The following is a 16515-nucleotide window of genomic DNA, read 5'->3' as shown; positions in this document are numbered from 1 at the left end:
TTCAGAAAAAGCTGCCAGGGCACATTTGCTTGTGTCACTGCTTCAAGGAAGAGGGACAATTCTATTCTTATTGGCTGCCACTTTTTATCACAGTGCCACATGGAACAGCAGTGCCTGGCCCACAGGCCCCCATATCAAGAGACCCCACGGCCTGTGCCCAGATCGCACCACTCAGACACAGTGGCCAGAGTTGGTTCTTTGATTCTCTCCAGCTCTTCCATCATGAGAGCCACATAAAAGCACATGAAAAATTAGGTCTCACTTTATAACTCCCTAAGGAAGAAATATTGCTGGGGGAGGTCAGTGCAGTAGAATGAGCACACTGAGCTTTGGAATTTGCATTAGAAGTCCTGGCATCTCCTTGAAAACCTGTGGGAAATTCCAGGTTTTTAATTTCCCATCTGTACTTGAAGGATTATTATTCTTGTTACCCATCACAAACACCATCATTACTAATTATTACACTTTAATTGACTTTTTTTTTTTTTGCCGTCATATCTGGACACCCTAAAGGACCATTGCTCAGATACCATCTAAGCTTGTTTTGAGGAGAGATAAAACCTCAAATCAATTGGAAAGGTACACTTAAGGCAAATAGTCATAACCCTGACTAGTTTTGTATTATTTAGGAATTTTCAGAGTGCTTTCTCATACATTACCTTATTCATTGTCACAGCAACTCTGTAAGGCAGATATTGTTAACAAGAAATCAAGAAACAGAACTCCTGAGAGGTTCAGTGAGTTTCCTCAAATACAGAGGCAACTCAGTACATTGTGTTTCCGCTGCAACTCAGCTTCCCAAGCTAAGTGGCAGGATGTACCAAGCAAATGCATGTCCAGTTAATGGAGTTTGGGATAAAGGACAAGGACAAGGGGCAGGGAACTGGGGAGACAGAGGACTTCCATGAACTGTGTGAGCTTTTAATAGTGAAAATGTAGTACATACTTTGAATCATTTAAGCATAATTCTTAGAAAATTGTTTGGTAGGCGACAAGAAAGTCGATTCCATGGCTTAACAAAGAATCCATCTCTCATCAGCTAATGTTTGTCATGAAAGCATTTGAAAATGTGCTTTGCACATGTGAATACCCAATAACTGCTAGTTGCTAATGACAGTTAGACTGATGAACTGAAATCACCTTTGGCACTGAACTTGTCAGCTTTCACGTGAGTAGCATACAACGAAGAATGCTGCATCCCATTAATAGCTTGCTGAGCATTTGTGTCTGTAATAGTAACTTTTTGAACCCACCGTGGTGGGGGTGTAACGGCTGATAACACTAGACCCTATATACACAATGCCAATCATTCCGATGAAAACTGAAAATTTCAGTCAATCATCTGGGGATTTATCCACATGACACCCAACATCTGGATGACTGAGTGTTTCCAGTTTTCACCAGAATGGTGCCATGTAGATGCTTAAGTCTACTCTTAAGAGACTGGTGATGCTCCAAGATAAACAAACTTTTACATAGCATGGCACATTTGGGGCCACAAGAGTATATTTCATTCATTAATTCTCCTGGGAAACACGTTTGTGAGAGAGAGGTACAAGAGGCCAGGCATGCACAGAGTACTCACAGTCTACTGGAGGAAAATAGTGATTACAATGCAAGATAGTAGAGATCATCAAAGAGGCATAAATAAAACTTTAAGGGAACACGAAGCAGAAATGAACTATCTGGGCCTAAGAGAGTTTACCAAGCTTCATAGATAACGTAGCATTTGAACAAGGTCTTATGATACACAACAGAGTAGGTATGGGTGTTCCATGTGAAAAAGACAGGTGGAGTGATGTATGTGTGTGTGTGTGTGTGTGTGCGTGCGTGTGTGTGTGTGTGTGTGTGTATATATATGATACTTAAAAACAATTTTTAGGGAAAAGGGGAAATTAGGAAGAGGGTAAGAACACAGGGTGTATTGGCTATGCCTTCCTGAGGTCCTGTGTATTACAGGACCAGGCTTCAGCCCTTCTCCAGATACACACCTTCCATGAAACGAGAAGTTCATGAGAGAGAAGATACACCCACCCAGAGCCCGTACCGAGCTCCCATTACCCTCCTTTCCACCCTTGCCCTTTGCAGACCCCAATCTGGTTTCCAGGGATCCCAGATGGCCCCAAACCTGCTTGAGGACCTGCACAGACCTTTTCCTCAAATTCACCTTCCCAAAGGCAGATCACACTGCTGATATGAGCTTACTTACACTGAGGTGAGAACAAAAGACAGGAATTTATGTATGTGTGGATGTGCTTGGATATGTGAGCTGGTCCACACAGCATGCATCAGACTCCTCACACTGTTGGCTGGGGCTGGATACAGTAACAGAAGGGGGGTGGGCTGTGAGCCTGAGGCTGGGAGCCGGCTGTTCCCACTCCACCATGCTCACGAGTGGAACTCCCAGGAGTCCAGGAAATCTAAATTAGAACCTGGCCTTCCAGATCATTATAAAGATAGGATAATCAAGGTAGGATAGTATTATTGAACAGCTTATTACCTTGCTTTAAAACTTTTAAACACATGGTATTTGAGCCTCCACTGATGCTCTTGACCTGGGTTTTATGAGTTTCTGGGACAGATCTGTATTGGGGGGAAATTGGTTAGAGAAGAAGCTGGAGAGAAAGGTTAGGACTAGACTGTGGAGGGTTCTACGTGACAGTTTAGCATAGACATTTCTAAAAATAGATATGTGACATGTTAAATGGCTCAAATCTTTCCCTTTAACATCTTCTCCAACTGCTCCTGCCTTGAGATTCCTTTCTTTGATAAGCTACTATTATAATTATTATCCACAGTATATAATTTAGCCCTTTATTATGGAATATCTAATTGAATAATGAAGATCACCTTAACTCCCCAACCAGACTATAACCTCTAATATAAAGTAATACATATCTTACATTTCTTTTTTATCTTCCTTGGATGTCTTGCAGAATTTTAGAGTGGTGATTTTTCTAATAACTACTTAATGATTCATTGCAAAAAGTTGTTGACAGAAAACGAATTTCGGGGAGCTATGTCACAGCTGAGCTATGTCCTGATGCCAATCCTTTTGTAGTCCTGTATCCTTTTGGAACTAACTAGATAATCTGCAGCACCTGGTGCAAAATGAAAATGTGGGGCTTCTTGTTTAAAAATTGTTAAGAATTTTAGGAAGGTGACAATTGATCATTAAATGAAGCTTGGGACCCTTCTGAGCATGGGGTCCTGTGTGATTTCACAGGCCTGCTGTTTACTCATTTAAGACAAGATGCCTTTCCTTAGGCTTTGTTAGTAAACTCAATGAAAATGGTCTTTAGAAGTCTTTCCCAAAGTGTGGTCCAGTGGTAGACAAGATGATCTTAAATAGTATACAGATGGACATTTTTTACTGTAATAGTTACGTACCAATGTGTTATAGTATATGTAATAGTTATGCAAATGTGTTTTAGGGAAATATAATTTGCACATCAATCAATAATTTCATGTTTATTATTGTTTGGGACAAGGCTAAGTTAAAAGTGGACCAAATTAAAGAAAAAATATTAAAGAAATAAGAGTACAGATGGTATGCAGATGTTATAGAAAGTATAATATAGTACTTAAATGGTCGAGGTTGGAAACAGTGGAAAAACCGGATGGTTAAGGTGTCTTAATGACTTTAAATATTTGGATAGCATTCTTGGGCCACATTTGATCTTTGATTTTTTGTTCTGGCTGATCCCATCTTTGTATCTTCCCATTAGGCTAGTAAAAGATTTTCCAATTTTGAAAAAGAAAGGCCCCTGGATCTGGAGCCTTGCTGAAGTTAGTCAGTAGAAATCTCCAGAATCTCAAAGTCCATCAGCCATTTACCATACCCATTCCTGATCCTATTCTGCAGATGGAGAAGACTCTTTACTAGGGATAGAATACTTGGAACTAGCCACAAAAGTCTACTAATTTCCCAGTCAGCATTCCACCTCAGTTTTGGCTCTTCCCAATATTATACATGAGCACACAAAATAATTGGCAATATTATTTGAGGTAATTGCCTGAATTTATTCCTCTTACTTATCTAAAGTGTATAAAAGGGTACAAAGTGAAATTCCTAATCTCACTGGAGCTCATCAACAATCCGGTAAAATGCTAGCTTTTCCATATTGCCAGTGGCTCACCCAAGGCTGTCTGGAGGGCACGTCTCTGAAGGAAGGTTCATATCTAGCTCTTGCCAATTTCCAAGTTCAAAACATGTTCACTGAGCTTTGCTAAGGCACTGAACACTGGGAACCCAGTCTTCCATTTACGAATGATGTTCCCTCCTAAGTTCACCAAGGACTACTGCTTTAAATTCCCAACAAGTATTAATCTTAGGATTGGGGTACAAGAAATTAGAATTCCTGGGAATTCTTGGGAATTTCCAAAGTCATAAGTTATTCTTAAAAGACTTTCAACATTCTTTACACTCTTTACTTCTTACTATGGATACCTAAAACATGTTTGTTTGTAAATATATTTATTATTAATTATTATTTTATTAATGTTCATTATTAACAAATAGTAGATATTAAGTTTAATAGTACTAAAAAGAACTATAGGTTATAGCAAATATTCAAACACTAGAAAACATTATTGGATGGGATTTAAAGAATGTAGGAAATAATGTAATAATAATAATAGTGTAATAATAAAAATAATGTAATTTAGATCTTCTAACAAGGTTAACCTCAGTATACAAAATCACATGTCAATTTAAGGACATACTTTGTTTCTAAAACCTGTTATTTCTAGAAACACTACTCATAGAAGTTGTATAGAATATTCCACATGATTAAACTTGCCATATTTTATTTACAAGAAAGACTCACTTTTAACAGCACACAGGGCTATGAGCACACACTTATGCCGTGGTAACAGCTTCAGGGAAAACTGTTAGACTGTGATCCCGCCTGTGTGCCCCTGTCCTGGTACCAAAGCTGCTGACCTTAAACTTCCACTCCATATGTCTCCTGAGGTTCCTTTAACTCAGCAACTTCTCTGTGTTGCTCATCAAGTTTAATTCTCTCAGGAGACAATATTTTTTCTTCTTATTTCCAGAGTTTGCTTGGGATTCAGAATTTAGAAAAGAATGTAAAGGTGAAAGAAACGCAGGGAGGAAATAGCCACGTGGAAACATTACCTCGGACAGGCAGCGATCCGGGATCATGAGCACTTGGGTGGAAGAGTTAGGCCAAATTTTCTGTGTTCCAAGAAGAAGTGCAACAACTAAGTAAGGTTTTTAACAGCACTTCCTCCTTTTTGAAATAAAGAGCCTTTTAAACCTTACATTACATACTGAGTGTTCTACATGGATTTAAAATCCACTGTCTTCCCAGGAAGAACTATTATTTAGGAGTTAATTGCTAGTTACTTGTTTAGTCTTTCTGTGGCTGTCAGATTATTGCTGAGTGGGGGCCTCGTAAACAAGAAGCTTCCTAGCATGTCCTCTCCAGACCAAATGGACATGTGTTTCCCATTTAAACATTTCATTGCCCCAACTAAAAACAAATCAGCTGTGTCTTTGGGATGTTAAGGGGAGAAGATTGGGATTTATTCCTGGACAAGCCTGAGGAAAACATTACCCTAATGGATGAAATATGTCTTTGCTAAAGACTTCTTAAAAGTGTTGAATTGGTCTTTCCCAACTTGATCCCTCCCTTGAAAAGAGAGAATAACCCATCAGTATTATCCTGGCTTCGTCATTAAATGAGGAGTGATGGATAAACCTTGCTTTGGTTTAGATAAGCATCAAAAGGAGTAGTCACTGCCTCTAGAGATTTTCGCCCACCTTTGACAACGTGGTTGAGAAGTCCTTCTCTCTTGACCTCGTACAGCAATAGAAACCCACTTCCTGTTGTCTAAAGCCAAATTCCTTCTTCAATTCAATTTTTCTCAAAAAGGCGCTCACTGATTTCTCAATGTTCAGTGTGGTCAGCAAGAAAATTGGTTCTGGAAAAAATATTTGACTTTCTGCATTGAAAATAATGGTCTCCTTAAGACTGCAAGCCCACTGTGGAGGAATTTTGGCTTATTCTATGTTTTGTACCCTGTTGGAGCACAGGAAATAGGAAAACAGATTATTTTCCTTGGCAAACCTGGGATGTACTTGGTTTAGCAGCTGAACAATTTTTAGAGTTCAAGCTGGGCAGCACAACATGAAGTGACTATCAAAACTGCGTGTCAGGTTTCCAAGCATAATTAGGAGAATTCCTCAATACTAATGACTTTATTCTGAAATCTGTGTGATAGGACTGCCTAGCAAGCAGAATATGTGAGGGTTTTTTTTTTTTTTCTTTTTTGAGTTTAATTTTGCCACAAAAGGTTTGGAAACTCAAACAGACTTGAGAGCTGGCATTCTCCACAGTGTGCCCAGGGAACAGCTAGCTAACCAAAAGCTGGCATCTTGCTCATATTGGTGCCATGCCACTCAAGCATTGAAAATGCATCAGAATAGTGTAAAAAATGTATTTAAAAAGTATCCTCATATAGATACCTGGTTCAAAATCATGATGAAGTGTAGAACGCACTTTTCCATCACTCAGATTGGTGGGTCTCCATCTGGGGAGAGTGCAATATATAATTCTTCTCTTAGGCTGGCTCCTGGAACCAACCTGACTGTGTCTTGGCAGAGAAAATGTTAGCATGAGGGGTCAGTCTGTGGCTTTACCTAAATTGCCATCCAGCTTTCATATACCATAGTTTGGGGTCTGTCTTTTTGAGTTTTGATTTTTTAAAGCAACACCCCAGGATTTCCTTATAATTGCCCTTCTGTGATATAAAATGAGGCCTTACTTGACAAAATGATTTACATTCATGTGAAATGTTAAGCACATTATCTCATATTGGAAAATCATGTTCAGCCTGTATTTAGTTATCAACATTAGTATCTTCCAATAATAGATTGTGTTTAAATTTCAGGAAACTTCATTGTGATCATACAGGTATATTACTCACCAAGAGAAGTACAAATACAATAAAAAGTAATAATTAAGATTTTAATAATGGTTATTATTACCTGTTTGCAGAGCCTAGTCCTTTAGGCCTTCAGGGCAACTCTGAATATATAATTTTCTCTGAGGTCATAGTGGAGTTTTGTTTTTTTTTTTTTTGGTACAGGTGCCCAATTCATTGAATTAACCAATACATACCAAAATTTATTCATTGTTTTGCAGCTCAAGCCACTGATTAACAGCTGTTCCTAGATCCTACTTCCTACAACCTAAGCCTTTCACCACAGGTCATTCAAGGAGCTTCTGTTTCTACTAACTACATGCTTTATTGGTATCTCCAACTTCTTCTTGTTGTATAGTCATACAATGTTTTAATCTTTATTGAGGGATAATTTACATACAAGAAAATATACATATTTTATAAGTATGGTTTGATGAGTTTTAACAAATTTGTGCAGTCATGTAGCCATTACCCCGGTCAAGGTAGAGAACTGTTCCATCCCTCAGGAAGATCTCTTGTAACCTTGGCAATCAGCCCTCCCAACCCCAGCCATAGGCAACCCGCTGAACTTCTGTTCCTATAGATTAGATGTTGTCTTTTCTAGAATTCCATGTAATGGAATCAAACATATATACTCTTTGTCTCTAACTTCTTGCACTCAACATAATGTTTTTGAGATTCATCCATGAATCAATAGTTTGTTTCTTCTCATTATGGAGTAGTGTTAATTGTATGAGTAGACCACACGTATGTTTATTTATTCACCTACTGTGAGCACTTAAATTATTTCCACTTGGGGTTATTATGAATAAAATGGTTATAAACATTTGTGTATAGGTCTTTATAAATACAATTTTTTTTTTCTCTTGGATAAATATGTAGGAGTGGAATTTCTTGGTCTTATGTCAACTATATTTCCAGCTTGATAAGAAACAAACTGTTCTCTAAAGAAGAGATCATATCATTTTTCGCTTCCACCAGCAATGTGTAAGATTTCCAGTTGCTCCACAGCATATTTGCAGTATATTTTTTTTTCAGGGGAGAGCATGAACACATTCCTCAACTACCACAAGTTATGCAGCTGAGTTTCCCACATTTGGGGAAATCATAGGGTCAGCACATCCAGAGTGCAATGGATAAGCCTCACCCTGGGAGAACCACCTTTGTGTTCATGGTATCCTCCCTGCCAGTTAAGTACTGCAGTGTAGTTTTTTTTTTTTGAGGGGGGACAGTAATTAGGTTCACTTATTTATTTACTTATTTTAATGGAGGTACTGGGGATTGAACCCAGGACCTTGTGCATGCTAAGCACATGCTCCACCACTTGAGCTATACCCTCCCCCTGCAGTATAGTTTTAATCCCACTTGATCGTTGGCAATTTATTTGGTGTTGGGGTGAAATGGGGAAGGAGGTGCATTCTTTCCCTGGGAGGCAGAGGCTGAGTTAGGTACCTAGTGACAGAGACAGCAGGGGCATGTGAGAGCTAGCCCAGACTTCAATGTTTTGAGGCTTGGAAAAGGACAATTTCATAATCATTCACAGGCCTCCGTGGGGGCTGCTGCTTTCCTCACTGGCATGGAAACAGTTAACTTTAAGAAAACTCACTGAGAACGCACCAGGAGACAACAAGGGAAAGGTTGGGGGTCAGGAGAAATAGGGCGTGATGTCCAGGCTGAGGAAAGTTCTCCATAGCTAACTGGCGCAAAGCACGCCATCCGGAACAAGAAGGGGCACTGCACACACAAGAAGCAGAAGCAGAAGCAAAACACTTTGGGGACTTTGTCTTTACTCAAAAATTATCTCTGTGTGCTACCGCTTTGGGGCTGGTCTATTTTGTGTTAACGAAGAGGAAAAAGAAATTCATTGGAACGCTCCTCACTCACCGTTCTGTAGAATTTCCAAAGGGGTGGGGGAAAGGGGCTTCTAACTTTGAGTTTCACTTTTGTATCCAAGGAGGGGGGGGGGGCTTCAATTTTAAGAGTAGCTAGGCAGCAGGAGAAACATCTTGTGTACACTTCCGGGAAGACCCGGGCTGTCACACACGTTCTGTACACTGCCTCTTTTCCTTCCGCATTTCCCTCCTCCTCTCGCTGCCACACTTCCCTTATCTTTGAGTTCCTTCTGCTATGATGCCACACAGAGAGCCTGGGCCTCCTAACCTACCGCCCAAGACTCCCTCCACTGTATGTGAGTTACCCCTTGGAAGTATGGAAGGAACAGGAAATCTACAACATGATTCAGGTAGTTATGTTAATCCTTTCGGTTTGTTGTCTCCTTTAATCCCTCCACCAACCTATGGCGTAGGCATCACTTTACAAAAGAAGAAAAAAAGGCTCATTGGGGATAAGCAACTTTCCAAAGCAGGGACTGGAAACAAGGTCCATGCTTTTCCCATTACATCATGTTATCCACTAAAATTCCTCTCTGTAGAGTTCCCGTCAATGTTTGCTATTCTGCAGCAGGACTCCCCTACCCCACACACATGCTTCTCCTCTGCCCCCATCACATGCATCAGAGCTATGTCCTCTGCCTTCAAGACCATGCAGGAGTGATAATGGCTGATAATAGCTTCAAGGTATGGGTTACTGCACACAGCCCAGATAATGGAAGACTCCTGGAAACCCAAACTGTGAAGGCAGGAATTTAGGTACAGTAGTAAACCAAGGGAGATGTTTTTGGTAGAAATCTTTCAGAGATACTGCCTCTTCCATGCCTAGAAGCTTGACTGGATGAGTTAAGTTACACACAGGATTTTTTTTTTTTTTGTCTTCTTAAAAATGTATTATAACATCTTTCCTTTCACCTTGGCTAGAGCAAAGGCTAGGATTACACAAACACACTCACCACAATCTTGCATATCTCCCTGCTGAGGTTGTAAGATATACATGTGCATTCTTTTTTCCCCACATTTAACAAACTGTGAAATATAAGAAGCACAGAAAAGTACAGAGATCAGTATCTTGCACATGCTGTGCTTGCCATCCAGCTTTTGTCAAACTTCAATATTTGTCATATTTGCATCTCATATTTTTTGAGAAATGAAATATTTAAGATGTATTTGAAGCACCTATCACACCCTTCCCAATTCTGTCCCATACCACCTTACTCAGAAATTGCTTTTTTTAGAAATTAGTATTCTGAAATTGTTTTTCATTTTATCTTTTTACCACATGCATATGTGTTTATAAACAATATATGATTTTAGTGTGCATTTTTAAAGTTCATATAAATAGCATCAACTTGTTTATCCTTCTGCAACTTGTTTATTTTTCCCCCTCAAAATTATGTTTCTGAGAGGTGTCTAACTAGATATATGTACCCATGTTTTATTTATTCATTTTTTAATCTCTGAATAGTATTCCATTGTATGAATATAGCACAGTTTGTTTACTCTCCCTTTGATGGACATTTTATTTGTTTCCAACATTTTATTATTGCAAACCATGCTATAAGGAACATTTCTGTTCCCGTCTTCCTGTGCACATGTGTGAGTTTCTCTGGCTGTCCCGGGTTGCTCGCCTTATTTTACCTCTGCTTAACTGAGTGACACTAAGTAAATAAATATGTGACTCTAAGGAATAGTTTTCAGATGTCTTCAATTTGTAGATGACCTAGCTATCTTACTTTCGGAATGCTGCCTTTTTATAACTAGAATAACATTTTGAGATATTTTCCAGGAACTGCAGAGTGTCAGGAACTAATCTACCGAAAGTGTTACTTAGTGTATTCATTTACAACAACATTTAGTTAATTAGGTATTATCCAAAGGGCACAAGAGGGCACAAGACTTTATAATATTCAAATGTCCAATATGGGAGAGTAAGAATGTTTGGTGTTGCAAAGCAGTAAGTCCATGAGTTACAAGGATCTTGAAATGCATGTGGTATTGAAGGAAGGAGAGAAGGAAAGGGAGCAAAAATGGAGAAGGAGGTATATTAGGTTGGGTTGCCTTGCAATTAACAAATAAACCTTGTCATGTAATGGATTAACAGAATAGAACTTTGTTTCCCACCATATAACATACCAGAATGGTTCCAGGTGAGTGAGAGTTGCAGCTTTGCTTCCTGAAGTCACTTTTCTGGGCCCCAGGTTGACTGTTGCTTTACTATCCTTAAAATGTGGCTCCTAAAGTTGATCAGAGGCTGTCATATCATTCAGCCCGAGGGAAGAAAGAGCAAGGGAAAGCACAAATGGGAGATATGAGTCAGGATGGAGATTGTCAAATTCTGCTCACATTCCATTGACTAGAAATTAGTCACAAGACCACACCTCGCTGTAAGAGATGCTGGGAAATGAAGTCTACTCAAGTGCCCAGAAAGGAGAGTAAATGGACTTTGTTGAGATGCTAGTGGTCTCTTCCACAGGAAAGAAGAAAGGAATTGGTACGGTTTTCATTGAAGAGCTTGCAGCGAACATTTGCCAACATTAGTGAGAACTAATAGTTAATACCAATTGAGATGGAAAACAATTTACAGCCAAAAGTGTTTTCTCTCTTCTTCCTTGCTCTGGATAATGTGTTTTTTTAATCTGCCTATGTTTCATTTCCTTCTCTGTCTTCCAGTAAGAACAGGTCTTCAGTACTCAATCCACATAGTTTTGGGGATGATGTCCCTGGCAAAAGCAAATAGAGCTTTAGGTTAGTCAGGGCCCTCCCTATCATCCCCTTGAAAGGAAAAAAAAGCACAGATAGAGGTAATGGCTGACACGCAGTTAGTTTATTTGGAAAAATGATTCCAGGAGCAAGAATGAGGGGCCAAGTGAATAAAAAGGTAAAAAGAGGAAAACAACACATGGTTGCATTATCAAGGTAGCTGCCACTGCTGTGGGGACTGATGCCCAATAATTGTATGCCTGTAAATGAAAGCAGAGAGCATTTATACATTGGTTCAGTTGATGCTCTGGCTACAAGACTCTGGAAATACTCTGGGGACTGAGTGCTTCAGTAGTGACTAGAGCTAGAGGTGTGGACCAGAAGAGTTGCACTGATGCTCAAATGGTGCCTGATAAAGGCAGACAACCTTGGTCTGGATGCTCAGTACATCCCTACACCTTTCATTCCAAGATACTGTGATTGGCTTATGAGTGTGTACAAACCAAGTCGGGACATCATAGTACTCTCCCAGGATGTTTATAAAAGGAGCTGGTTTCTCAGATACTTCTTATAAAGCTGAAAGGATGTACGTCTGCCTCTGCCAGCAGCCACTTTCCCTACTCCGTGGAGAAAATTTTCCTGCAGAGACGAGAGACAGAGCATTCTGGTGATGTCAAGTCTCAGGTCCAGCAGCTGAGGTTCTCAGAGCTACCCTGTCTCTTATAGCTCCTCCTTTCTTCCGGTGACCTACCTCCCATCCATCTAATAAACATCCTAATTAAACCACCTACCTCCCATCCATCTAATAAACACCCTAATTAAACCATCTCAACCTAATTTTGGTTGGGTTTCTGCCACTTGCAACCAAAATGTACCTGACAATACAGAAATTAATCAATGAAAAGAGGAGTGTTATTTATTATAGGACTTCAAATCTAGAACTACATGACCTGAGGTATTTTGTGGAACTGGGGTGGGGCAGGGGAGGATCTCAACCCAGTGCCAGATCTCCAAGACTCCTGAGGGTCAGACAGTAGCCAACGGTGTGAGATGTAACAGAATTTCCCCCTTTTCAAGCAAAGTCAGGAAATTTGAAACACAGTGGAAAGTACTGGGGCTTAAGAAGAGCTAAATAAATAACTAGAAATCTCCCTTCTCAAACCTCTCTGCTGTCCTCTCTCCCCACAGGTCTGATAGAAGTTATCGAGCCACATCATCCCCTGTAAAACAATAAATTGGGAGGCTGGCTGATAGGGGGCAGAATATCTCTGTTTAAAACTCTCCTGTCATCCTGTCCCAAGGAAGAAGGTTTGAAAGAAGCCTTTAAACTGAAGTCCTGCGGATGCACAGAGCTCCAAGTCCTGTTTTTAAGAGAGTAAACAAGAGGTCTGGGATGGGATCAGATTCAAGATTTATGACTCAACAAGATTTCTGGCATTGATTTCTAGTTAATGGAATCTCCAGAAATTAACTCAAAAGGCAGCCAAGCCAGGTCTTTCAGGACTTTGAATATATCTTGCCCTTCCTTTCTGGCCTGTAATGTTTCTGTAGAGAAATCAGCTGTTAGCCTTATGGGGGTTCCCTTGTAACCAACTCTTTGTTTTTATCTCACTGCCTTTAGAATCCTCTCTTTATCTTTAACGTTGGCCATTTTAATTATAAGGTCTGTTTGGGTTCATCTTGTTTGGAATCCTCTGTGCTTCCTGTACTTGGATATGTGTTTCCGTCTTTAGGTTTGGGAAGTTTTCAGCCCTAATTTCTTCAAATACATTTTGGATCCCCGTTTCTCTTTCTTCTCCTTCTGGGACCCCTCTTATGTCCCCTCTTATGTATGGATTGGCATGCTTTATATTATCCCGTAGTTCTCTTATATTACTTTCTTTTTTTTGTTTTGTTTTGTTTTCATTTGTGTTTCTGTCTGCTGTTCTGGTTGGATGATTTCCATTATTCTGTCCTCTAGATCACTTATTCGTTCTTCTGTATTATTTAGTCTGCTATTTATTGCCTTTAGCTCAGCTTTCATCTCAGAAATTTAGTTTTCTGATTTTAATTGGCTCCTCTTTATAGTTTCTAATTTATTTTTACAGTAATCTGTATTTCTATCAATTCCTTAATTTCTTTGGTACTTTATCATCTCCTTTTGGAACTCAAGTTCTGGTAGACCGGAGAGATCCATTTCATGGTTTGTCCTTTCAGGGGATGTCTCTTGTTCTTTTAATTGAGAGTTGTTCTTCTGCTTCTTCATTCTACTTATATTTCTCTGACTCTATGTATTTAGGAGTAACAGTTGTCTACTGTGGTCCTTTTTTTATTGGGAACATCCTTGTGTAGACTGTGTGCATCTAATATTTTTGTTGCAAGCGCTGTTTTTAGTATGTATGGCTGTCACATCTTTCCTCCGTGTGTGCTGGCTATTATCCCCTTGATAGGGGGTGCAGTTGGTATTGTGGTGACCACAGCTTGCACTGGATATTAAGCAGGCCTCCTCTTTGCTCTGTGGTTGTCACAGCCCTGTTGGGGGCCAGGTCTGTTCTTCAGCTGTTGGAGTAGAAACTTCTAGATCTGTTTCTGAGCTGCTGTGTGAGGTAGGCAGGACGGGAGCACTTCTGCTGGGAGAGGAGCTGAGAATTCCTCCGCAGGAGATGTCCACTGGGAAGTGCCCTCTGTGATATCGTACCGTAACCCATGGTGTGAGCTCACAAAGTACACTGTTGTTGGCACTGTCCTCAGCCCCACCTCAGCCATGGAAATGCAGGCAGCCTGCCCTGGTGTCCCTTGGGTGCTGTGCTCACAAAGCCACCAGGGAAGCTCCACTGAAGTCAGGCACTGGGGCCCACAGTAGTTATGCAGACTCACACACCTGTATCCACTGAGGGCTGTGAGGTCAGCCCAGACCCCAGCCCCACCTCCACGTGTGCACACTGCTCTTAATGCCAGCTCCTGGGGTTATGGGCAAATGGGCTCAAATTTCAGCCCTGCCTCTGCTTGGGGGCAACCTGCCAGTGATTGCGCCTTCCCAGAGCAAGCTGTAAAGAAGACTCCTATGGTAGAGTCCCATTCCTCCCTTCATGACAGCACATTAACAAAGGGACTTTTTTGGCAGGGTCACACGTTGTGAACTCACGGAGAAGGAGGTTGCTATGACAGTGTCCTGTCCCTCCCTTCATGTGCACCAACAATGGCGCCTTCTATGGCAGACCCAGGCTCCTTTGCACACACTGCCAGCCCCAGCATGTACAACACTCTGGCTGTCTCCACACAGCCAACCCCAGTTCTCTCCCCAGGTCTGTGCTTGAAAGCCCCAGCTTCGGCACTGAGTCCCAGCATGCACCTGCAGGCTAGTGTCTCGGGCTGGGGGCCACACAGACCCTCTGTGCGGGCTTCTCTCTGTGCTGTCTGCTGCAGGGTGGCGGCTGCGCTCTCCTCTGAGCCTCCCCTTCTGTCTCAGCTGACCCTCCTGCTGGTGAAGGGGCTTTCTGGGCTAAGGGCGCTTTTCGTATTTCACTGCTCCTTCCCTGGGAGCAGGTCCTGTCTCCTTTTTTTCCCTCCTACATGTTTATGTGGAGATTTTTCTTGTGGCTCCACTTGTGTAAGATCTTCTGCCAGAGTTCAGTAGGTATTCTGTGAGAATTGTTCCACGTGTAGATGTATTTTGATTTTATTTGTGGGAGAGGATGAGATCCATGTCCTTCTATTCTGCCATCTTGAAGCCCCGCCCTCCACCAAGCCAGGCCTTAAAGGAGGCATGTGTCACTCACCCAGTGGGATGCTAGAGTGATACCCAGGCAACAGTAAAAATGAAGGTCCACATATTTGCATCCGCACATTTATGTTATAAATCAAGCTAACAAACTCATAAACAAATTATATTCCGCCTTCCTACATTAGTGATCCCTCTATAATGACCTAAAACACCAGGTTCACATTTAGAATTCTCAGACTGTTTTTTAGTTCCTTTCCAGAATGTGACAGTGTGGGGAGGGTCAGACCTGAGCCCCAAGCCAATGGCCCACCCACTTCTCTTCTCACCTCAGCCCCATTCCACACCAAAAGTTGATGTGCATACACAGGTGGCAACTGCAACACTCATATCCAAGGACCATCTACATACTCCAACCCCCACAAACAGTGGCTTCAGGAAAAGAGGCCTATGTAGACCCTGAAAATGGGTTCCAGATCATTTGAACAGGAAATCCCAAGTCTCGAGTGCCTGAAGGATGATCTACAATGAAGGGTGCAGATTCCAAGCGGGTACATCCAGCTGGTTCTGTAGACTCTTTTCCCAGGGGAGGGGCACAGTCAGAAGAGTGATGGTGAGACCCAGGGCAGGATGTATGGACCTTGCCTGGTCTAAGGCTATGAGCCTCATTCCAGGGTCTGGGATTCCCACAGCTGCTCTGGCTCCAGTGGGCAACCCTGTGGTTCTTTAAGTAAAGCCTCTTATGTTTTGAATTAGTTTGAGAGGTTTTTGCCTTTGCCACCTGCAACTAAAAGAATCCTTATTAATACGCTTTTAACATCAAAGTCTCAAGCAAGTGGTCCTTAGCCAACGCTTCCATTTTTTAAAGCACTTATTCTTGCCATCACTTCCCAAAGGTACCTTCTTCTACCAACGCTCTAGTGCCCTGTACGCTAGAAAATCGCAAACCCAGTGTCCTTCTCTCCATCCCCAATTAACTAGTCTTCTTTACAGCATTTGAGTATATTAAATATACCCTTCTTTTTGAAAAATTCTCTTTTCTTAACTCAGGGATAACAAACAAGCTGACCTCTCTCCTATTTCTCCAACAGCTGCTTGTAAATTGCTTTCAGTAGCTCTCTCCTTAATTATAGATGTTCTTCAAAGTCCTATCTTTCTTTCTGGACTCAACTACTTCCAAAAGCCATTTACTGAAGTAATTATTTGAGTCATAATGACACTCTCTCTTCTCGAAGAACTTACATACTTCTGTGCCTCAAGGTGTCACCTCTT

The 16515-nt window shown here is 41.1% G+C and overlaps 1 non-coding gene across 1 annotated transcript; it reads right to left on the bottom strand.

Annotated features, from left to right (window-relative positions):
• Positions 1–7986: 7986 nt before the first annotated feature.
• LOC123616557 (U1 spliceosomal RNA) lies at positions 7987–8149 on the bottom strand. The gene has a single exon (XR_006724570.1). It is a non-coding gene; the product is annotated as a U1 spliceosomal RNA (small nuclear RNA).
• Between the last annotated feature and the right edge of the window lie 8366 nt (positions 8150–16515).

The sequence above is a fragment of the Camelus bactrianus genome, chromosome 21 (assembly GCF_048773025.1).
Source record: "Camelus bactrianus isolate YW-2024 breed Bactrian camel chromosome 21, ASM4877302v1, whole genome shotgun sequence".
Lineage (NCBI taxonomy): Eukaryota > Metazoa > Chordata > Mammalia > Artiodactyla > Camelidae > Camelus > Camelus bactrianus.
Note: the sequence above shows the minus strand (reverse complement) of the source record. Positions and strands in the feature narration are given on the sequence as shown.